This window comes from Candoia aspera, chromosome 1 (assembly GCF_035149785.1).
Source record: "Candoia aspera isolate rCanAsp1 chromosome 1, rCanAsp1.hap2, whole genome shotgun sequence".
NCBI lineage: Eukaryota > Metazoa > Chordata > Lepidosauria > Squamata > Boidae > Candoia > Candoia aspera.
This window is the reverse complement of record NC_086153.1, coordinates 187175146-187200453: the sequence shown is the minus strand read 5'-3', so window position 1 is coordinate 187200453 and position 25308 is coordinate 187175146. Positions and strand designations below refer to the sequence as shown.

The 25308-nt window shown below is 41.1% G+C and overlaps 1 protein-coding gene across 2 annotated transcripts in view; it reads right to left on the bottom strand.

Annotated features, from left to right (window-relative positions):
* Positions 1–25308, bottom strand: part of PDE1A (phosphodiesterase 1A) — a 150594-nt gene that overhangs the window by 48715 nt on the left and 76571 nt on the right. The window lies entirely within an intron of this gene.

Genomic DNA, 25308 nt, shown 5'->3' with positions numbered 1-25308 from the left:
TGAGGTGAACACTTTCCCCGCGCCTACAGGTGTTTCCACTGTATTCATAGCTATGCAAAGCAACAAAACGGGCTTTTGCTTTAGCATTTCATTTGTGCTCTTGGTATAATTTTGTTCTTCTGTTTATTTTGGTCAAGTGCAAAGGCCTTTAGCATTTCTTTTCACAAAGCAATTTCCCTAGATGGAGTTTCTGTTTTGACTTTTTTTTAAAAAGTAGAAACACCAAACAAATATAGTTAATGAAGCCTTTGAGATATGTCATTTGTAGTGCTAAGCATCTTGATAACTGACTTTTTTTTTTTAGCATGCCAACCTACTGTTACAGCTATTCAATGGGGACCTTTCTACTCTGCTTCTGGATAAATGCAGATGATTAGTTTGTTATGTGAGAAATGTTGGAAAGTTTGCTCATTTATTAAATCAATGAAGTAGCTAATTGGTTTCAAGCTATCTTGTAGCTGTCTTTGCTCTACTTTTGACTCAATGCATTTTATTTTTATACTTGTCCCTAATTGGTTATCCACACTGTCATTTTGATATGGAGTGAAGGCACTAATTCTATCATCATGCATTGTTATGACATTCCACTCCCCCCCCTCTTTCTTTTCACTTCAGTAAAATGTTGTTTCAAAAGGGTGAATAAAATAATCTCCCTCCTTCCTTCTGTTTGGAATTCTTCACTCTCCTTACAGAAAAATAGATATTTTAAAAGGAATATTGTATTGCTGTTGAATATTAAGACAAAACAACCCTCAAGATTTTAAAACACACAAGGAACACTTGGAATAAATGTTGGAAATCAGAACTTTAAACCTAAAAGATCTGATTTAATTAGAATTAGAAAGCAAAGGCAAACTGTTCCATACAAGAATATTCTAGCCATTAAATGTTATAGCTTGGAAAAAATATTCTGTATCCTGCATTATTTGCTACTAATATAGATAAACAGCTAACCATATGGAAAAATGGGAAAGTCTTATCACTTAGTAAAGTTTCCTACTTTATTATTATTATTATTATTAATTATTATTATTATTGTTGTTGTTTATTAAATTAGTGGTTAAAAAAATTACCCCAAATCACTACACACTGGCAACTAAGGCAGATGTAGTTTAAAAACAACTATAAGATAGAAAAACATGCCATGTGGGAGAAACTGCTGGTGTGTTCTAGTTTATTTTCTGCCTCTTTTCATAGGAAAGAATTGTTAAAGGCTGAAAAGCAGGCCAAGCTGTTTTTCTAATCACTTAGCGTTTCTACTTATCTAAAAGGATTCAAAAATCTATTTATATATATTTGGGAATAAAGTGGTACAATTTCAGGCCATTTCTTGTAATTACTTTGTTGTAAAGAGAGAAATGGAAACCTAAGATAAATATATTTTAAAATGTAAATTACACAGACAAGCCCTGCATCTATATTAGTGGTTGATCTTGTTACACAGGAAAAAAAAACACAAGCTAGCCCAGGACCTTTTCCCATCTGAGAGCAGCCTCCTACCCTGTTGCTGACAGAACCTGACCTCTGGGATTTTACTAAAATACTTTTCAATCTCCTTAGGTTAGTAATCTTTTCCACAGTTGAGGATAACTTATTTATTTATTATTCTTATATCCAACCCAGCTCTGGAGACTCCAGGCAGCTAGTGTCTAATACACACACACACACACACATATACATACACACACACACACACACACATACATACATATAACGGCAATCAAAACAGAAATATATAATAATAATATATGGACTAACTAGAGAGGAGAAAAACATATATCAGGGTTAAAAACAATCTGTACAGCAGTTTTTAATCTCCCAATGATCTCTTAAAGAGAGAGGTTTTTGTTGTTCTGTGAAAATATGAGGCCAGTGTATTCCACATAGGTAGGGTGGCTATTAAAAGCCTATTTCTGAATCTACTCTTTTGATCTGGTGAGGTGGTGAACCCCAAACATACCTTCATGGATAGAGTGAAACAAGTAGATTCCCTCTGGAGAAAATAATCTCATAGCTAGACTAGAAATCACATTTTGCAATCTCACAAGCTTTGGGGTTTGGGGTTACGTGGGGGCAATGATACTGAAGAACTTGTTAAGACTGTTGACCCTTTTTATGGTATACAGCTCTCTGGCACAAGAAACATAAACACAGACAGGGTCTCTTTCAAACAGACACAACAAGAACACAGACTGGCTCATTGTTTCAGATGCCAGTGTCAAATAGACAAGAGAAAGAGTTTCATACACAGCTGAGACGCCCAAGACATTTTGCTACCATTGACAAATGACACTCCAATTTTCCACTAGAAGACTGTACCAGCTGGGGAGTTGAGAGGCTAAAAATGGAACCTGCTCATTTCTGTCCCCTTGGCACTAAAAATGTAGCCTAGACAAGCTTCCAAACAAGGCATGGACAGTGGAACCGCTCCACCTGGTTTATGGAATGTTAAAGGAGTGTCCTATTTGGAAAGATACCCCTGCCCAGCAGCATCCAGAACTAACTGTGACGACACCCAAATGACACCATGCATGCAGATGAGTCGCAGCATTTGTATGATGGCATCATCACATATACTTCATCATCTGCCTTTCCTTCTCATGCCAACGTTTATGCCTTTCTTTTTCTTCAAGAGGGAATAATTGCACAATGTCATTTCACCAACACTGCTGGTATTGATCAAAAGACATGTGACCAACTGGAAGTACGCCAGAGGTTTTGCTTCAAAATCACATCAGGGGAAAAAAAAATTAACGAAAGGCCAGGATCACTATTAATATGATTTTATTAATTCTGGTAAGACTAGAATTCTCTTCTTGTTCAAGCATTATTACCATACAAGATTTGGGGTACAGAGAAGCATTTTTAATGAGATGCAAAACTAGAGGCCATTTAATTTCCTGCGAGAAAATTAGTTTTATATTTCTGCCTCTTGTGTGAAAAATTAAGCTACACTGGTGTATTCCCTTCAGCATCATTCATGCCTAGACGTAAAATAATAATTGAAAATAATGAGGCCCAAGGGCCCATCCTCCAGGATTACACTAGACCTTTGCTCAGTATCTGAAAAAACCTGATTAAATGCTGTAGATGCAATACTAAAAAGCGATGTAATCTCTCCTAACATTCAGAATGTCAGAAGTACCATATCACTGAAGCATCCCACTGTCACTTTCTGCCCATTTAAAACAAAGGTCAGGTTTTCAGGCTAACTGCCTTGAGTAAATCTGCAAATGCCAGCCCTACCATAAGGCAGAGGGAAGCCACCTCCCCAAATAGCCAGTGCTGGGCAGTTTCTGGAGGCAATGACAATGGCAGAACTGGGAAGATTACCTGATCCTAGTTGCACAGTGCTTCCTCCCATGCCCCAGTTATCAATTAGATCACACAAGCAAGGGGAAAGTACTCCTGCCATAGGCCAAACAAGGATTGCTGAGTAGATATTAGCATGCTGTAAGCCTCCTTGGACATCATTGGATTATAAAGCAAGACATAAATCCTTAAAAACAAAAAGTTTCCTCCATGAAATCAACAGAGAAGCCCAGAGAATCAAGAGCGCTCCCAAAGCCTTCAGGGTTTTGAAAAGTCATCTAAAATCTATGGAGTGAAATAGCTCGCCGATGCCTGTATCTTTGATCACAAATGGACTACTTCGTATCGGATGTTGAACAATGGTTGGTTTTGATATGATCCTTTGTTCTCATCTACAAAAATTAGTTTTCAGTTAACCATGTCAACCCAACTCAATGGGTCTGGAGTACATTCTGTGAAAGAAAGAAAAAAAAAAACCTCTCATGCTTCTGCTTAGACCCCCAACCGTTCACAGTGTACACACATCTGCAAATTCATGTTATGAAAATTTATCTTTATAATTGTGCCCTTGAAGTCTTTATTTTTTTCAAGAGAATATATGGGAGGGACCCTCTGCCACCTCTAGCCCCAGGTAAATTTAGTCACTGTTTTTAGTTTGGACAAAGCTGTATTTTGGAAAACTTTTAAAATATCTTTGTTTTTAAAAGCTTGAGAAACCGCTGCCAGACAAACAAAACAATTAACCTTGAGTTATTGTGCCATTCCACCTTTCGGTTTGTTAATATTTCTACTCAGAAAAGCCAAATAACATTTCTGAATTAAGTTCCAACTTATGACAAAATGCGTTCATAACATGTGGGAATTTTATACAGTTTTTCTGAGATTTCAGGATTGTTTGCCCTATAATAAGATTTTGGGTAGATTAATTGATAACATAAAACTCTTACGATACTGTGCATTTAGCCATATTTGAATCCTTATCACTACCAATCTAAATTGTGAAAAAAATGCATTTCTGCACATAGCTGAAATCTAGTAATTGTCTTTCTTTTGACGCATTTCATCTAGCCTGAAAAACAAACTGTTCTTAAAACATTGAAATCTATATTTGAACAGTGAAAAATAGCTCTTGAACTCTTATGAAATCCATCACATTCTTAGATAGATAAAATAATAAGCCATGATACATCTTGAATAATCTAACTCTGAGCATCTTACAGACGCTTTCTCAATTTCACTTGAACATCACATTTGCCAATTTCAGCCATGGATCAGTGGAATTCCGTGGCACCTTTGGTCTGAAATGTTCCATAGGATTTACTAGGAAGGGAGCAAGGGACAGAAAGAGAAAGAGACAGTATGTCAGGCTAGATTGAAAGACTGGCATCTGTGGGAGCTATTATTCTGTACCAAAGAAGCATGGTTTTCTCTGCCCCTTTTAGAGAAAATAAAACAAATTCCATTTTGGATTTTGGGAGGGAGGGGAGGGCACCTTCCCTTGCCCATTGGCTGTTGGGTCTATTTTCTTTTTCTTTATTTAAGGGCTATCTTCTTTTTTGTTCTTCATTTCTTACAATGGTCACTTTACCATATATGGTGCATTTTTTGTAAGAAGTTAGCAGAGCTTCCTTGCACCACTTAAGAAAAGTGTTCAGAGGAAAGACTCACTTACAGCCAAGAAGCTGAGCACCCATTTCCCCTGCTTTGAATTCCAAACAGAAGTTGGACTTCCCTTTTCAACTGCCCCACTTTGAAGACATCTCACCTTCAAGTCTAGGGCAAATGAGAAGCCAAACAATAAGTCAGCACAGTCATAATTGTGATGCATAATAGCAATACATCAATTGGTGAGGCACCTATCAAACACATCCTATGTAGGCTTCTTAAGACATATCCTGTTTCTTGCCAGCAGCCTTCCTTTAGGCAACACGGTCAATAGACAAGGAACACAAGCCCTTCTTAGTGATACCATCTGCTGCATATAATCAGTTGTTCACTTCCACTGTTCTCTCTTCTTACACAGTAATCCTCAGTTGGAAGGATTGATGAAAACACTACTTGTGCTTCCAGTCTTTCCCCTTGTTCCCCAGGGTCTCCTAGTCTTTTCTGGCCATGTCATTCACTCCACACGAATCAACAGGAAGGGATCGTTTTCTAGGGTTTGAAGAAATTTGGCAGCCTGTCTATCATATCCTGGACATAAGTACCTGGAAGGCAATATACATCCCACAGTGCCATTCAGAGTCTGCGTCTGCAGTCTTAGTTCCTCTCAGCAGGGAATCACCCCCATCACAATGTGTTTCTTCTTCCTCAAAGTGGTTCTTGGGCTTCTTTGACCCATGGGGGGCAAACATCTCCAGCCTTGTTCCATGACATTGGGCTTGGCAAGGCTGCCCAGGTGTCTGTGGTTTGAGTTCTACAGCAAGACCCTAAGTTCCATTGACCCTGAGTGCCTCCTAATTCTCTTCTTTCTCTGAGTCATGTGCTTCTGTTTGTTTTCTCCATGTTCTCTGGCATTTAACTCCCTTTTCTACCTCTCCTGAAGAGTTTCCAGAATTTCTCACCTTCCTTGGTAAATTGTGGTGCAGAAGCTCTCGTCTCAAGCCCTTTCTACTCCTCCTCCAAAAAAGACACAAAGTTGCACTTCCAGTAGCTACACTTTAGGTTCTCTTCAGACAGGAGGACAAATGTCGCCTGTTCCTTGCAGATCACCACAAGGCTTCTCTCACTGCCCATATTGCTTGTAGTTCTTTGGAGTTTTTCTGTATACGCCATGTCCCAAACTCCCATGCCCATCAGCAACCATCAGAGGCACAGTGACCAATCAGAGCAGCCAAGGAACAACAAACAGCAGTCAGGAAATAGCAGCAGCAATGTCAGCAGTCTCCAGTTCCTTAGTTCCTCCACTCTTCCCTCTCTTCAGTTGAATGCCCACATAAAACTCCCATTTGCTTGCTTAGTGAATTCCCCATTTTATATTTTAAATGTACAGAAAAATCTGTGCATTATCTCGGTTCTCCAAGGTTTCTGTACAGCCCTAGCCTTTACTTTGCAACCACAGGTAATTGAGAAATATATTAAAATAAAATTTAATTGTCCACAACTACATAAGATGTGACTGGGTGGATGGGAGGAAATAAATGATGAATAAAGGTGGGTGGAGTTTATGAAAAATGTAGGGTTAAACAAGGATTCTGGATCTGGTGCTTTGACCACATCTATCCCTTTGTCCCACAGACATGTAGTTCGGAGCATATTTCATAGGAGCTACATGCAGCTGCCAGCCATTGAAAAAGCTGTGCATTCAGACTGTGGCGATTTTTCATTAGATCAAAATATTATCAGGGAGATCACTTAATCAATCCATTGAATTAGCTAATATCAGATATGGACTTTATCCTTAAACTTGGCAGTTTACAACTGATCTTAACACAACAAGCAAATGGAAACCATTGATTACTTAAAGAATATTGAGCATGGATTAAAAAATGAATGGGAAAGGGAAAAGAAAAATAGACAAGTCAGAAGAAGAGAGGCTGCAGGGTAAGAAGCAAAATGCTTCTTATATCTGATGGCATATCTCTGATTCTCTCTCTGATTCCATAGGCAGAGTGGATTGAGTACAGGGAGTATTTAATAATTCATTTCCCCATCTACATTCTGAAGCTGAAACAGTAATGAGAGATTTTGTTTTTCCTATAGAAAGAGATATTTATCCAATTAGCACCAACAGACCAGAGCTAGATGCTGATGGCATGCACCGTGTCACACATAAGGGAAAAAAGGATCCAGAGCAACTAAGGACAGGTTTTAAAAAATATATACAAAAGTGCAAAAGAGATATGCATAAGTAAGGGGCATTGCTGGAATTTGTCATTTCCTGAGTTAATAAACATATCAGTGAAAACATCATGTGGAGCTGGTTAAGGCCTGACAGTGGGGAGCGTTTGAGAATCTCCAAGACTTCTCTAAGGTTTCAGAATGATTACTCTTATTAACACAGTTAATTAAATGAGCAGAATTGCCATTTAAAATGATGTGGTTAGGAGCTCACCACGTCATAAAAGAAAATGTATCCATAACATTTGCACAAAAGAACTAAGAAATTTGGCACTGGGACATCTCAGGAAACAGTAATACAAATGTTAGAAGAATCTTCTCTATTTTTTTTTAACTGCAAAGGTTCACTTGCATTTGCATTAACTGTCTGCTGAAATCTCTCATCCAGAACTGTTTTCTTCCCTTGAGAAAGAAGCCTTGGTTGACTTTCTCATCCTCAGGGCATTTTCTTTTGAATTTCTTTTGCAACTTGCTTGAGCTGGTTTTAGGGCTGAAAGGTGGGAGTGGGAGGCTGTTGTTTTTGTTTTTTGTCATGCATCTCTCTCATCCTGCTGCAGTCTCCCCAACTACTTCCTCTTCCTCATCTGAAAAGGCTCCAGAGGGGGGAACTTCCTCATAGTATCTTCCCTGAGATTTAATTGAAGTGTGGGGAGCTTCACAAGGGTTTATATGACAAAGGACCACCTTGGAACTATAGAAAACAAGAACTCAGTAACAGCCACTATGTAGGACAGACAGACTGAAGACTAGCAGAGCGCGTCCACGAACACCAACTAGCAGTCAGAAGACACAGTGAAAACTCCTTAATCTCACAACACATGGACAGACTCAACCATAGTTTCAACTGGGAAACTGAGCATCCTAGACCAAGCCAAATCCCAAAATGCCAGAGAATTCTTGGAAGCTTGTCACTCAGACAAATTGGCCATCATTAGACACATGGAAATAAACCACATTTACACACCATTCAAAAGAGACAATAAAAAAGCTAAGAAGGAAACAAAAGGACCGGAACACACCCTCTCCAGCAACCAACACCGAGATAAGCAGGGATTAGCACCAGGCAAACAATCAGGCAGAAAACAATACCCTAAATCAAGGAACTACCAAGGAGGAAACCACACCTCCACCAACACTGGCAGGGCAAGCTGCTGCCTATAAACAGGGAGCAAACCCCACACTCACTCGCACTGATGATGTTACCTAGTTGGGTAATGAAACGTCTGCAAACAACCAAGCTCAGAGAGCACCAGGGACTCCATAGAAGGAGAAATGCTGGTCATTTTCATTATGACCTGAGTACATACCAGCATGGATTTCTTACAGAAAAATCCCCAAATTCACTTCCGGCAGGAGTTACAATGGAATATGTTTCAATCCCACATACATTCATTACAGTCTTCTGTCTGGCTTTTTAGCTTCATGTCCTTGGATTCTCTACTTCTTGATTTATTTCCAACCAGTTCAGCCCACAAACTGTATCCTAACTCTTAAGCTTTTGTGGTTGTATTTTCAGTCAAACTAATGTCTTTTCCCTCTCTCATAAAAGCTGGGCTACAAATATTCAGAAAGACGTTCTCTGGTAGTATTCACAAATATTCTGCTGATTGTTGCAAGCAGCTTTGATGCTTTCATTCATTCAGAAAAATCTAGCACGTAAGAAATCAACAAAAGAGCTAGTACATTCTATAAGTAAAGAACTGATAAAATATGGGGGGACCAAGACAGATCTAAATAGGTCTTTCTTCTCCAAGCTACATAGTAAAACTATACTAATATTTCCAACTACTAGATGCCTGGTTACATTTCTATGAATTATTTCTGGAAGGCATTCAAAATCTGACTTTGGCAAACATTTGCAGAAACTAAAATATGGATCAGGAGACAATAGCTAACTGGAATGGGTCTCTTTGTGTGTTTACTTGTCCTTTTTGATGCTCTGATACGCTTGACTAACAGACATCACAACGGAGCAAGGGAGCTAAACATATTAATTTCACTTCTGTATTGCTTAATATCCTTGTAATTAGTTATATTCTACATAGGATCAATGGAATTGGATTAAATGTTAGGGTTAAGTGCAACAGTTTTCTAGAGAAAGTCTTCCATTAATTTTATGAATCTTCCTATTCTGTAATAGGAATTGCTAGATTTTTATTGATTCAGAATTGGATTTGGATTAGATTCAAACCTGGAGTCAGACTTGGATTTCTTTACAAAAGCCCATCAAACAACACCAAAATATACATATTAAATCTGAATTATGGATGTTTCCAAATTGGGAATATCAAAATTAAAATCTGAATACTGTTTTAAAGAAAAAGATACATCTTCCCTTTTCTAGAAAGAGGAATATTATTTCAAAGTAAATTGTAGCCGAGATAAAAAATAATTTATTTTCTGAGAAGCCTCTGAGCCATTTTCTAAAGGAAAAGTGTGCTTTTCTTGCAGTTTTCTTGACTCAACTGAATTTTGTGGCAGGGCTTATATGGTCATGTTGACCTGGTAAAATTATTTAGTAAATAATTGCGATAAACTGTGCAGCTACACACAAAGAACAATCCAGCACTTTTTAGGAATACTGAACAATAACTAAATCTGGAAAGTTTTATTTGTTAAATTAACCAATATGTTAACTAGTCAGCAAATGAATACTTAGTTTTAGTGCTAAGTATTCAAAGCAGTCTGTCATGACAATTAGCTTTTTAAGAAGCTGGCAATTAGGCTAGATGAGTGCTGGAAGAGCTAAAATTTAAGATGATTGACATCATAAAAGCATTAGGCAGCAGGGTGAAACATCCCAGGGAACCCTGCCATGAAACTCCATTTAATGTACTGCTACAGCTTGATTGCCTTTTGCACTTGTTCTTCTGTTTCAAATTTCAATAAAAGTTTATGCATTTTGGCAAGCACGCATTCATCATTTGTACACAATTCCATTTCAAAGTCAGTCTTAGAATATTCAATACCATAAATTCTTTTGTCTACTTTGAATCTTTCTGATAACTGTAAATAGGAAACCATTGACAACTATGTCCCTCTGCCATCAGTTGTTCTCTTGATTTTATTTTGTATTCTCCTTACATAATTCTAGAATCTTACAATAAGTTAGCCATTTGTGTTTGCCTATTATTTCTTGTCTATCAATGCTTCTTGTGCTGAGAGCCACAAAGGTGTTTTCGGGCCCAACCTGCATTTGTACCTATTCTATATTCTCAATATGGCATGTCTAACATAGTGATTTGTAAAATCTACATTAACCTTAACTTTGTTGTACCACAAATATCCATGCCACCCAAATCTCAGGTTGTGTCCTAAGTCCAAGAGCCTTCTATTTCTCAGCAGCACTCACTGTTTCATCCAAGCTAAACAGCAAGCTGCAAAATACAAAGATAAATCCAATCCTCCTCTTTCCTTTGCATCTTGTAACACCTTGTATTTAACTTGTGTTTTTTTCCCCTTTGCCATGCAAACTTAGATATATCTGATTGCCTTTTGCCACCTTTTGCCACTACCCAACAATGGAGCACTGGAGAGAGGAAAGGCTGTGGAGACTGAAAGCTTTTATGTATAGGAGGTGGTAGCGTTCAGCTCCTGTTTGCTGCTAATTCTGTGTGCCGGGGGCCTGTCGCATTTTTCCTTTCCCAATCACACTATCATTCCAAACACATTCATTTTTACATGTATGCTCTGCAGTTTTGTTCCTTCCTTTTTAGTTTCACTCAGATGTAATTTTGTTTCATGGCAATTCTTAAATTTCCCATCCTAATTTCTCAGTGTGTCTGCTTGTGCATATTCCCTATTTCTTAATTCTTTCTTTTTCTTGGGCTCTTAAATATTAACCTGACGATGCAGCTAAGTAATTCCTTGAGCTGCCATGGGGCCTGCAGTGAATGTCATACAGCCAAGCCCAGGATGAGCCACTATTGCATTGCCAAACCAGGATGGCCACTGCTCTTTCCACACACCTTTCTCCTTCTGTACTACCAGCTCCCTCTGCTCATATGTTCACTGCTCCACTGGAGTCTCCTCTTCTCAGGGCCAAGTAATATAGAAGTTTAAACTTTTTTTTAAGTTTAAAACTTAAGGTGTGGTTCTGCCTTTTGACGGCATCATTTCTCTTTGTTCCCTTTCTGCAAACTGCCCATGGGAGGGCCCTTTAATGCTTTGTCCCTAGCCAAATGACCCTAATGTTCCCCATGCTTGAGGTTTGTATTGCAAAAGCTAGCCTTTTGAAAATAGCAAGTTTTTTTGAGGGGGGGGCAGTACAAAGGTGGCTAGAGAATCCAATCCAAGTCTGATCCAATCTGCAGCATGTCCAGCATTTCCTCCATGTCAGAATTCTGGTCCAAATGAAGAGGAAGAGAGGGGGCATATTAGCAAGAAAACACACATTGTGTTCAAGGAAAAAGCCGTACAAGTGCATTCCTATGTTGCTGATGGTTTGTTTTCCAGTGTTTCTATACCCACCAGCTCCCATCTGCTCTTTCTTTTGAAAGCTGTCCCTTTCCCTGGATTTCATGGTTTTCCCTCTTATGTCTACTGGGCTGCAATCATGTGCCTCTCCATTAACTCTATCACTCTCCCACCGGTAGCTTCTATTTTTTCCTACTGCTCCTATTTCAGCAGGAAAGGTGCTGCTGCCAAGACAGCCATGCACCATGGCTGCCTACCTAAGCAAGGGCTCTCACATAGACTCCCTTCACTGGGAAGGATAATTTGCCTGATCACTCTTATTTCTGTCCATCATAGCAGCTAGGAAGAAGAGACAGTGTGCCCTCTTGCCACTACCTGATGCATTGTGCCTCCATGTTAATCCAGCCACCCTAATGAAGAAAGACTTGCTGTTATGTCCTCTGATTGGTCCTGCTGCCTGCTAGAACACTGGCAGGCCCACATAGCCTCAGACAATACTCCTCATCCATCAGATGAACAGGCCACAGATGTTGTCACCATATGAAGAAATGAGTGGGGAAGGGAAAGGTTGTACCTGTCAGACCCAGCCCAAGAACTTTAGAAAATCAATCCAGCCAAACTCCAGTTCTTTATTTGCTCACACTGTATAGACAAATCTTGCCAGACTAAAGCTACTCTACCTAACCTAAGGGGAAGTAACCTGGGAAAGCTCTAGGGTAGCGCTAGCCTGAACCTCTTAGTCTTCCTACATCCCACCCCTGGATTGTGTTTTCTCTTATCTTGCCCTCCTCTTGAAATGTTCTCCCTCCTTCCTGAGAACCAGCAGTATTACAGAAATCCACCATAGTACCACAGATTACTGTCATGTTGTTTTAGGCGTCCCTGAACAACCCAGGCTTCAAGGAAGACTAATACCAGGACAGCACAACTTTTAGTGAGCTGTGGACTGCACTTGGATATTTGAGTGGCAGGCTAGGCGCCATGTTCCCCCAATTAGTGATTGTGTGATTTCATTTCATTTACATTCCAGTGTAATGAAAACTAAATATGGTTAATGTGATTGCCTTCAAGTTATGCATTTACTGCTTTCCCCTTCTGTCTATTAATAACTACCATTTGGTAATAACCTTGGGAGGTTTGGGGGTACTGCATCAAAGCTTTCAGGAGGTTCATGAAGACCTGGTCATCTCTGGGCCTGCCCAAGAAATGGTACCCATGAGGCAGACAAGGTGGTGCCTCCTCCACTCCATTTTTCCTGAGGTTATACCTTACAGACTATTGTAGACTGTATGGCATACACACTTCAGTCTGTTCCTGTCTACCCAAGAGATGGCTGCCTTACTTTCTCTCAACCTTGAAGGAAAAAGAAGCAAGATCAGTTAACTCCATTGTGGAACGTGAAATTGGACTAAGAAATAATGGAAAGGAATTGGAAGCCGAACTAATGGACGCAAAGGATCTGGCTCATCTAAGCACTGGCCAGGAGGTTGGAGAAGCAGGGCTGGGGGCTCTGCTGTCTGTTCCCAGATGTGCCTGTGATCAGTGCCTGACTCTGGGGTCGGAAAGGCTGCGTGGCTAACCAAGCTTTCCTAACCACAAGGCACTGACCCCTAGCTAATTACCATTCCAAAGTCTCCACCTCAAGGTGGGGATTTAGGGGAAAACATAGAACATGCTAAGAACTATTATGGGATACCATGTGGGATGTATGTTGCATATGAAGAAACTGTGCAAGTGCTGAAATAGTTAACCAGTAAGAAGCTTTGATCTGCTGATGAACTGTTTTGATAACTGCTGTCAAACAGTATAAAATTGCCACTCGGGATGTGCTTGGGGTCATTCCCTTTTCATGGGAAGACCATATTTCTTCTAGACGTCCTGAATAAACGCTGCTTGATTCCCCCGCTCTGCGTGATCAATTGGCTGTTAAATTGTGCTGGGCGAAGAACCAAGAAGCCAGCATTTTGCGTGCAACACCGTTGCAGATGGAAAGGAGTGGGAAGCTGGAGCAAGACAGTTCTTGATTCCTTAGTTTAGGACATTATTACCTGGGAAGAGGTAATTCTCTTTTCTGCTCTCCAACATATCTACTTCAGGTCTAATTTTCAATATCTCATACTTTTTATCCACATTTCTTCTTCTCTTCTTTCTGTAACTTCAGATAATATACCAAACCACCACAACAAAACCAGTTGTAAAGAAATTGTTTAGCCCCTGTATAAATATCATGGCTTCTACCTAATGCCTGAAAGTTTCCTCTTGGGAAGGGAAGCACCATGCACTAAAGAGTTTATCAGGACAAGAAAGAATCAATTACTTCCCTTTAAAACATTTAATCAGTTCCCAAGAGGCATAGCTGGAAAAGACCTTTGGCCATGTACTGCCCCCAGTTAAGACTGTAGAAGATGCAGAGTCTGTCTCCTCCATGGTCCCGCCTGTGCAGACCAACTAAGCTGTGTGTTACATTCTTATTATAATGTTCTTCTTATGCAGGAATGTATGGGATGCACCTTCAGCAAAGGATCGTTACCTTGTCATGGTGCTGGAGCTTGAGTACCTCAATGATGCCATGAGCTAAACCGTGAAGGGCCACCCAAGACGGGAAGGTCATGACAGAGAGGTCAGACTAAATGCGGTCCCTGGGGAAGGTAATGGCAACCCACCCCAGTATTCTTGCCGTGAAAACTAAATGGATCAGTACAACCAGAGATATGTCAGTATACCATCAGAAGCTGAGACCCCCAGGTCAGAAGATGGTCAAAATGCTACTGGGGAGGAACAGAGGATGAGTTCAACTAGCCCCAGACATGATGACGCAGCTAGCTCAAAGCTGAAAGGACGGCTAGTGGCCGATGGTGCTGGTGGTGAACGGCGAATCCGATGTTCTAAGGAACAACACACCATTGGAACCTGGAATGTAAGATCTATGAGCCAGGGCAAATTGGATGTGGTTATTGGTGAGATGTCAAGATTAAAGACAGACATTCTGGGCGTCAGTGAACTGAAATGGACTGGAATGGGCCACTTCACATCACATGACCACCAGATCTACTACTGTGGACAAAAGGACCACAGAAGAAATGGGTTAGCCTTCGTAATTAATCGTAAAGTGGCTAAAGCAGTGCTTGGATACAATCCAAAAAACGATAGAATGATCTCAATTCGAATTCAGGGCAAGCCATCTAACATCACAGTGATCTAAATACACGCCCCAACCACAGATGCTGAAGAAGCTGAAGTAGAGCAGTTCTATGAGGATCTGCAGCACCTACTGGACAACACGCCTAAAAGAGATGTTATTTTCATCACGGGAGACTGGAATGCTAAGGTGGGCAGTCAAATGACACCTGGAATTACAGGTAAGCATGGCCTGGGAGAACAAAATGAAGCAGGACATAGGCTGATAGAATTTTGCCAAGACAACTCACTCTGCATAACAAACACTCTCTTCCAGCAACCTAAGAGACGGCTTTATACATGGACTTCCCCAGATGGACAACACCGAAATCAGATTGACTACATCCTTTGCAGCCAAAGGTGGCGGACATCTATACAGTCGGTAAAAACAAGACCTGGAGCTGACTGTAGTTCCGATCACGAACTTCTTATTGCACAATTTAGGATCAGACTAAAGAGATTAGGGAAGACCCACAGATTAGCTAGATATGAGCTCACTAATATTCTGAAGGAATATGCAGTGGAGGTGAATAATCGACTTAAGGGACTGGACTTAGTAGGTAGGGTCCCGGAAGAACTCTGGACAGAGGTCCGCAACATTGTTCAAGAGGTGGCAACAAAATACATCCCAAAGAAAGAGAAAACCAAGAAGGCAAAATGGCTGTCTGCTGAGACACTAGAAGTAGCCCAAGAAAGAAGGAAAGCAAAAGGCAACAGTGATAGGGGGAGATATGCCCAATTAAATGCAAAATTCCAGAGGTTAGCCAGAAGAGATAAGGAATTATTTTTAAACAAGCAATACGTGGAAGTGGAAGAAGACAATAGAATAGGAAGGACAAGAGACCTCTTCCAGAAAATTAGAAACATTGGAGGTAAATTCCAGGCAAAAATGAGTATGATCAAAAACAAAGATGGCAAGGACCTAACAGAAGAAGAAGAGATCAAGAAAAGGTGGCAAGAATATACAGAAGACCTGTATAGGAAGGATAACAATATCGGGGATAGCTTTGACGGTGTGGTCAGTGAGCTAGAGCCAGACATCCTGAAGAGTGAGGTTGAATGGGCCTTAAGAAGCATTGCTAATAACAAGGCAGCAGGAGACGATGGCATCCCAGCTGAACTGTTCAAAATCTTGCGAGATGATGCTGTCAAGGTAATGCATGCTATATGCCAGCAAATTTGGAAAACACAAGAATGGCCATCAGACTGGAAAAAATCAACTTATATCCCCATATCAAAAAAGGGAAACACTAAAGAATGTTCAAACTATCGAACAGTGGCACTCATTTCACATGCCAGTAAGGTAATGCTCAAGATCCTGCAAGGTAGACTTCAGCAATTCATGGAGCGAGAATTGCCAGATGTACAAGCTGGGTTTAGAAAAGGCAGAGGAACTCGGGACCAAATTGCCAATATCCGCTGGATAATGGAAAAAGCCAGGGAGTTTCAGAAAAACATCTATTTCTGTTTTATTGACTATTCTAAAGCCTTTGACTGTGTGGACCATAACAAATTGTGGCAAGTTCTTAGTGGTATGGGGATACCAAGTCATCTTGTATGCCTCCTGAAGAACCTGTATAACGACCAAGTAGCAACAGTAGGAACAGACCACGGAACAGCGGACTGGTTTAAGATTGGGAAAGGAGTACGGCAGGGCTGTATACTCTCATCCTACCTATTCAACTTGTACACAGAACACATCATGCGACATGCTGGGCTTGAGGAATCCAAGGCTGGAGTTAAAATTGCTGGAAGAAACATTAACAATCTCAGATATGCAGATGATACCCCTTTGATGGCTGAAAGCGAAGAGGAACTGAGGAGCCTTATGACGAAGGTGAAAGAAGAAAGTGCAAAAGCTGGCTTGCAGCTAAACCTCAAAAAAACCAAGATTATGACAACCAGCTTGATTGATAGCTGGCAAATAGAGGGAGAAAATGTAGAAGCAGTGAAAGACTTTGTATTTCTAGGTGCGAAGATTACTGCAGATGCTGACTGCAGTCAGGAAATCAGAAGACGCTTAATCCTTGGGAGAAGAGCAATGACAAATCTTGATAAAATAGTTAAGAGCAGAGACATCACACTGACAACAAAGGTCTGCATAGTTAAAGCAATGGTGTTCCCCGTAGTAACATATGGCTGCGAGAGCTGGACCATAAGGAAGGCTGAGAGAAGGAAGATCGATGCTTTTGAACTGTGGTGTTGGAGGAAACTTCTGAGAGTGCCTTGGACTGCCAGAAGATCAAACCAGTCCATCCTCCAGGAAATAAAGCCAGACTGCTCACTTGAGGGAATGATATTAAAGGCAAAACTGAAATACTTTGGCCACACAATGAGAAGACAGGACACCCTGGAGAAGATGCTGATGCTAGGGAGAGTGGAAGGCAAAAGGAAGAGGGGCCGACCAAGGGCAAGGTGGATAGATGATATTCTAGAGGTGACGGACTCGTCCCTGGGGGAGCTGGGGGTGTTGACAATCGACAGGAAGCTCTGGCGTGGGCTGGTCCATGAAGTCACGAAGAGTCGGAAGCAACTAAACGAATAAACAACATGGGATGCACACATACAAATATTGGTATAAAAACATTCGTGCTATCTTTCTGTGCTCAAGAAGCTTAAAAGTAAAAAAAAAATCCAATGTAAAAGAACCAGAACTTGCAAATGATAACAACAACACAGCCATAAGTGTAATTGAAAAAAATATAGTATCACCCCAGCTTCTGAGCAGAAGCAAAAGTGAACTGAGCCAACTTTTCAACATACAAAACTTAAAACTCCCAAAAATTGTTGGAAGAGATGTTAACAGAGTCTTCCTGAATAAGCAGAGTTGAAAACTTGATATATTTTACTGGTACAGAAACAGAGCGAAAGCAGTCTATGCATAAGTTATAGAAGATAGAAAAACCAAGATCTTTTCTTTCGTACACCAAGTTCAGTACACATTTCTTTAGTGCTGCTTGGTTGTTAGGCAACATGTATCCAGAACTGCCAATTCTGTCTCATCTCGCTGACCCCTGGTATTCTATTTTTTAAGGCTATTAAGAGAAAACAACCCTGCATTTCCAAATTCTTAGCTCAATGCCTTCTGGAGTAAGGGTTTGAGAGAAGCTTTCCAAGGTAATCCAGAATTCCCACAAATTTGGTTGGAACCCCTAGAGCAGTGTTTCTTAAACTTTTTGCTCCCAGGACCTCTTCCCACTTTTAAAAATTATGGAGGACCCCAAAAGAGCTTTTTGAATCATGTAAAAATAACAATATAAAACCCATTAGATATTGACAAATAAAATATTTTTCATGAAAAAACCCTATATATTTTTTAACAAATTAAAAAAAATGAGGAGAGTGACATTGTTTTAATTTTTTGTGAATATCTTTAACATCTGGCAAATTATTTTGATTTCGCGGACCCCTAAGAAGATCTTGGGGGACCTCCAGGAGTCCTCAGACCACGCTTTAAGAAATGCTTCCCTGGAGTGAGCTCTGACATTACAAGTATTCTTTTGGTTCAGAAAAATTGCGAACTCTTTTACCAAACTGCTGTTGTTGTTGATTCATATTTTCTGACGTGATTTCATTTTTGAATTTCTCCTTTGTCCTTCTGGTGACACCTCAATGGCACATGACATAACTGACATCTGTTTTGAAAAAGCTGCATCTATTTTTTTTTTAATCAACATTTTATAACAAACAAGAAACCAGCCAGTCTGCTTACATCTTGTTGTTGTTGTTTATTCGTTTAGTCGCTTCCCACTCTTCGTGACTTCATGGACCAGCCCACGCCAGAGCTTCCTGTTGGTTGTCAACACCCCTAGCTCCCCCAAGGATGAATCCATCACCTCTACTGCTTACATCTTAGAAGGGTTTATTACTATGCCCTACAGTACACAATACTGGTCCAGCACAACTATCAACAAATTATGATAAAATTGCAGAGATGATTTCTGATGAGGCACCTTCTACCATGCCCATGACCAGCTATTAAAAGTGGTGATGCTGTTTTGATGATGCCACGTTTGTTAGGACTCCCAATGGAACAATCTAAAAGAGGGGACTGGATGTGGAATTTCCTTTCTGTTTAACCACAGTCGGTGCTAAGCATTATAAGGTTTTGATGTCAACTAAACATGCATCTGTTTACCCTGATTTGATTGTATTTCACTCCAGGAGGATGGGAAAGATTCCACAGTGTTAATATTCTTATCTGCTACCTCTGAACATGACAATTCCTGCCCTTCCCACCATGCTGCTAGTAACATCAGGAGCAGCAATATTGCTCTTCAGCAAGTGCGGAGGCAAGAGCAGGGATCGACACCATGAGAGGAAGCCAGGGACCCATACCTGGAGGGAGCGGGCAGGCAAGGGAGGCAGCAGAGAAAAGAGCCCCTTCCTTGTTCCTTGCCTTCCCCCCCACACCCCCGAACAGCAGCAGCATAAACCCACTACCCCTATCTTAGTATGAGGGCAGCAGCTTTTCTGGCCTCATTTTTTTGAGGTGTGGCAAAAGCACCAGTTTTGAGACTGCAGTTTTCCACTTACCTCCTGTCTCAAAGACAGGATGAAAGCACATTTTATTTATTTATTTATTTATTTATTTATTTATTTATTTATTTTCTATCCTGCCTTTATTGTTTTTATAAATAACTCAAGGCGGCGAACCTACCAAATACTCCTTCCTCCTCCTATTTTCCCCACAACAACAACCCTTTGAGGTGAGTTGGGCTGAGAAAGAGTGACTGCCAGGTGTATGGGGAAGAAACCATTACTAACAAAGAAATAAATGAATACACTTTGCTGTACAATGCATAGCTGTGTGAATGGTTGAGTCAGTCAGTCAGTCAGTCTATCTGGCCATCCCCACTGCTGATACCGCTTCTGTTTCAAGTTAGTGCTAGTCACTTGACTTTCCTCCAAGATAATGAGTGACAAAGCTTTTACACACCATGCGCCTCTCTTCGTTTGGCGTCTGAATAAGAGGGGAAAGATTACTTTTAGCATCAGTACAGCTAAGGATAACTTAGGTCTGTCTCACTTACAGGATGATGACAAGATGAATGCAACGTTATGAAGACGTAGCAGAGAAAAAGATGTTGCCAGGGCAAATGGGAAAAGGCCAATGGTCAATGACAAGTGTGGGGAACTTGTGGGGCTTCAAGCATTATTGGATTTCAGCTAGCTAGAATTTGTGGGAGTCTAAGAACATTTGGTGGGCCAAAAGGTGTCCCCTCTGGTCTTTGAAATCCCCACAACTGTTTTCCAACAGAACTGTGTAATAACACTGTTTTAAGAGTAGCGGCATGGAATATTCTAAGTGAACTGCATATTCATGTTTCCAAATAACTAACCTTTTACCAGGTGAAAAAAATTGATAATTTAGTTCTTAAAATTCCCTTCATAATAAAAACTGTTCAGTACACTTTGCTACAAAAGCTTTCAGTTTTTCATGTAGAACAGGGATTGCTCATGTAGAACCAAGATGTAATAGATATTAGAATTGCCCTAGAAAAGAGAAATGCAATCTGTCTGAATGCTTTCACTAGATAAAGAAATAACTGATAACTCCTTATTTTACTCCCGTGTGCTTTGTAACTAGGCAGCAATCCATTCAGTCATGGAATTAGTTCAATTTATTCCAGCAAAGTATCTACACCGTTAAATGTATTTCATATTTTCAACCTACAACAGTGAGATGAACCCCTGAGAGGTCTGGTGTGCATGTGTGTGAAAGAATGTGTGGAAGCCATAAAGGTTAAATGCAACTGTTTTGTAGTATTCATTGTTCGTCTAAGATGTTGCTTTTACAGATGGTTAATATCACACCAAAAGAGAATATTGTCTTATTGTCCCATACCAATTTCCATTTTTATGCAATACTCTCAGCCCAGTATCTTCCATTCATTTAGCCAGTTGAACTAACTGAACAATTTTTGGTAAATTTCAGCTGTTAAACCAAAGTAGAAAATCAATTGATTCAATAAATGATGCTGAACTGCCAATTGGTTTGTGAACCCTTATTGGCAAAAAGGGTTGCATACTCTATTCCTATCTCCATGTCAACCCTACAAGGTAGGCCAGACTAAGAAACCAAGGCCATATCCTCTAGGTCAGGCCTTCTTTTATTGTAACAGCTACAGCAATAGAATCTTGCAAGTGTGAATGTGTTTTCCCCCTCCCTCACTTAACCTTTGTGTGAACTTGAGAGTGGCTTGTCTGAGACATTTTCTCAAATTAGTTTCATGGAACAGGCTCAAGCCCCACTTATCTGATCATTGCCTTGGCAGCAGCTCTTCCTCCTGTCCTTCAAGGCCATTCCCTATTCCCTCTATATGCCATCCTTTGGGTAAGGCCCAGAAGATTGTCTCAAACAAGAATTAAGATGATAAGTAATGAGCTGGCATGGCTAGGCAACTGCTGACGTCCATACCAAGTCCCTCATCAAGAGTTCATCTCTCAACTGCTTGCTCACCTTCCCCCAGTGCATAGGTAGGAGGTATCACAGCTGTTCATTTCCTGGTCTGCTGCCTGGGAGTAGCTTGCCCTACCAAATGAATTATGGTCCTTCCCTTAATGCAGGAAGGATTCCAATTATCAATTAACTCTGCATTGTAGCCATTTCTATTTCAAAGACATGTCTATATGCACATATAAACTATATTTATAGACGCCCAGTAGTTAGTCAGATACAGGGCCGCAACTGGCGGGGGGGCAGCCAGGGCATGTGCCCCAGGTGCCGCGCTGGTGGGGCACCAAAATGAGCACTGGGGGGGGCGCCAAAATGAGTGCTGGGGGGGTGCCAAAATGGGTGCAGAATCCATGTTTACCCCAGGTGACACAGACCCTAGTTGCGGCCTTGGTCAGATAACCAAGCTTTCTCAGATGAAATTATAATTGAGCTCAATTGTCAGACAGACACATTGAACACTGGGGCAAAACAAACAAATTACTATTATTCTGGCAACATAAGAAACTTAGCCCAGAAAAAAGGATTCATTCTCTTACAGTAGTTCTCTCTACATCAGGCAGTACTGTATTGCATTGCAGGGCAAGGCATTGAAAGGAGCACAGATGACTGTTGAATGAAAACTATAAAATACAGCCGCTCCCCCACTCAAGGCTGAACCCTGTTTCTGTGTCCACACAGGGTTGTGGTGCTTGCGGGGATCTCCCAAGCTGACACTGTGAAGTTTGCTTCAGCTGCGCTTACGAGGAAATGCTGCAAAGACAGATATGCGGCAAGTGCTCAGAGCTGTGAGGTGAAGGGTCTCCCAACAGTGGCACCTCCTGCCTTGTCCTGCTTCTTTGCTCCTCCGAGTCCCCTGAAGCCAAATCAGCATGATGCCTTGCCCCTCTTTCCCAGTTACTGTGAAGGGCATCTTTGCTCCTCTCCTGACAATTTCTTTTCTCTTGCTGCAAAACCCAATGTTTACAGGAAGAACAAGCACCAGCTGGCTGAAGTTTTCACCCTCTTGCACTGGCCAGCAATAGGAGCCCGTTCCAGCTCTACGGGAGAGTATAGCACAATGAGGAATGCTGTGGTGAGGACACTCATCCAGTGACATGACAATGGGGCAAAGGGTATGGAGGGTGAAGCTGATGCTTCCGGGGAAGTGCCCAGAAGATCCTGTGGCTCTGGCTTTTCTTATCAGAAGATCAGAAGTGAATGTACTGCCCCAACTAGGGAGAGAAGAAGCCATTCCTCTCCTCACATGGCTTCCCAAGAAGGAGATGCATGGCTTCTTCTCTCTCAAGCTGGGGCAGTATGTTGATCTTCTGTAGCCCACTGTAGAGTTGAGCCAAAGTTTTTCCAAAGGTATTTTTTCTTTATGCACTCCCTTAGAAAAAGGAGTCCATTAGAATTATGCTAACTGGGCCTCTCCTACTGCAAAGTTAAAGTGATCTCCACCCATCCTTGAGTTGACAGAAAGTTGTACTGCCATAAAATGTGTTGTCCCCCATTGCTGCAGCTATCCATTTTCTTCTGGTCTGCTGCCAGAGGGCAATGTCCTAATTTTACACATGCAGAGTATATTAAGCAAAACAACTGGTTGAACCCTCTGCTCTGCTTTCCTCCCAGTTCTGGAATGTCCCCAGCTGGTGGGAAACAGTGATGTCAGGAAGGGACAGAGGTGACATGGCAAGTTTTGATAGGTGGCTCAACCTGCCCTCTCCTGATTCATTGCATAAGGCAAAACAGGAGAGAGCAGCACTCCTCACCAACTCCGCTTGGGTTCTCAAGGGTGTGTGGGTTCAACAGTCTTTCAGACCTTGGCATTTCTACAAGCTTGCTGAACAGCTGAATGGACTTGTGTAGAGTTTTGAAAGAACACCAATCCTGCCCTTGTAACAGTGGTTCATGGGGTTCATGGGTGTCTCCAGGGAATTCAACAGGGTCCAAATAGTGAGTGCAACTGGGCGACTGAAGCCTTGCCCCCTTTTAATCTGGGTTGCATGCATCATGTACACATAAAAAAGGGGTAGGACTCCAATTGCCCTGGGTGCATCACCATGTTGACACTATGGATCTCCCCTTGTGGCTACTCCTGATTAGGCTTGTAGAGATGCAGGATTTCCTGCTTTACCACACACTCTCAGGAGTGCATTTTTCTTTTAAAATTCAGCATCTCCCCAACACCTTCCCCAGAAGGAAGGGGATAAAAGCAATAGTTAAGGGAGAGTGTACCTGGGGACTGGAGGAGAAGAATACTACAGGGGATATATACACACATTCACAGTAGTCGGTTTGGCGTAACAGTTAAAGGAACTGAACTAGAAGCCAGGAGACTGTGACTTCTAGTCCTCTCTTAGGCACAGAAGCTGGCTGGGTGACTTGGACTACATTCGCTCTTAGCCCTAGACTGGAAGTTGAAAAACGTCTAGCTACCAACCCTCACTAGATCAGCATGGTCGATTATGGCCGGGAACCTTCAGCAAAGGGGACTTCTTACTGCAGTGGATTACTTTTTGCTGGGGGAAGATGCATGGCTTAGCATATGTTAACTGCAAGGTTAATTGACCATTATAACAAGGTTAGTTGAAGTTCCATCAAGCGTTTTAGTTACAATAAGAAAACATGCAGGCAGCCTTCATCACACAGAAAAATCATCAAAAGCAATCCAGGGTTGATAACTGCCATAGCAGCATCTAACCACAGATATCTAGAAACTAATTTAAATGCTTCAGCTACTCAACTGAAATGCCTTATATATAAAACTGTACTGTTAATACAAGTCCGGGGCATCAGCTCCCATTTTGTTTTTTTCTTCAAAGTATTAATAAATTGTCAAGTTTAGTGACAGTTTATTAATACTGACAAGCTTTACTGACGCTCTCTGAACTTTGCAGATTAGTCCAGTATAAAAATGAGCTTGACCTTCAACTTTTAGTCTTGGACCAAAAATACACTCTTATGCAGATGTGATAGGGTCTGTACTCCAGCTCCATTTTGTAACAGGAAAAGCCTTGTGAATGACTGGAGCACAGAGCCCTGTTTATTTAACTTTCCCTAATGTATTATCTCTGCACCATTGGAAAAGCTGGCTAAAATAGTCTTTTGGAATATTTGAGAAAAATAACTTTCCAAGATCTTGGAATTGTTCATGATTAGAACAGCTCTTCTTACAGCCCTTCAAGTTGCGATTAATCACGAGTTGAAAAAGGGTATGTTTGCATTATATCAAGGATCATTCTCTGTTGAAATAAATGCAGGTGGCAGAATACTGATCAGTTGAATGGCCCTGATTGTATGTAATGCAGGACTAGGGAAGGTTTGGGCATTATGTTTTTAAAGACACTTAGTTTTAGGTGAACTAGAAGTTAAAAAGGAAAAGGAAAAAAATAATATATTTTCTTTTTCCCACCTTCCAAAGTCTCCACCCTCATATACTGTGGAATTTTGGGTCTTGTAGTCAACCACAAAGCTAAGCTCCTTAGTATGATACAGAGCAAGAGGACCCTTTGAATGGGGCATAGAAGAGAGAGCAAGTATCATTTATTTTCTCTTGTTCTCTCAGACTCTCTCCCCCATACATTTAAGCAGGCTCAAACAGTATATTGCACAATATATGGCATAGGGCGTGTTTACTTGGGGGACCACCTGACTCCCATAACATCTGCCCTGCTGATTTGATCCCACAGGGTTGCCGTGCTCCGGGTTCCTTTGATTCCAATGTCATCCACCAGGATCCTGGAAGTGCGCCTATTCTGTAGTGACACTTGCCCTCTGGAATGAGGTTCTCCCTGAGATCCAGATGGTCCCCACTCTGCTGTTGTTTAGAAAAGCTGTGAAGACCTGGCTTTTCACCCAGGAGAGTAAGACCCCTCACTTCATCATGCTTACCATCTATCTTTTTTTTTCTTTATTTTTTATGTGTTGTTGTGATTTCTCTGTTTGATTGTTGTGAGCTGCCAAGAGTCAGTGAGAGTTGGGTGACATACGAGTTTAATAAATCATCATCGTCGTCATCATCTTACGTTGTAAAAGACACAAAGAACAGAGATTGTGTGGATGCGCTGACCATGCTTCTCCACCCTGATCTTCCCATGTGGCTAGGGTAGGTCTGAAAACTA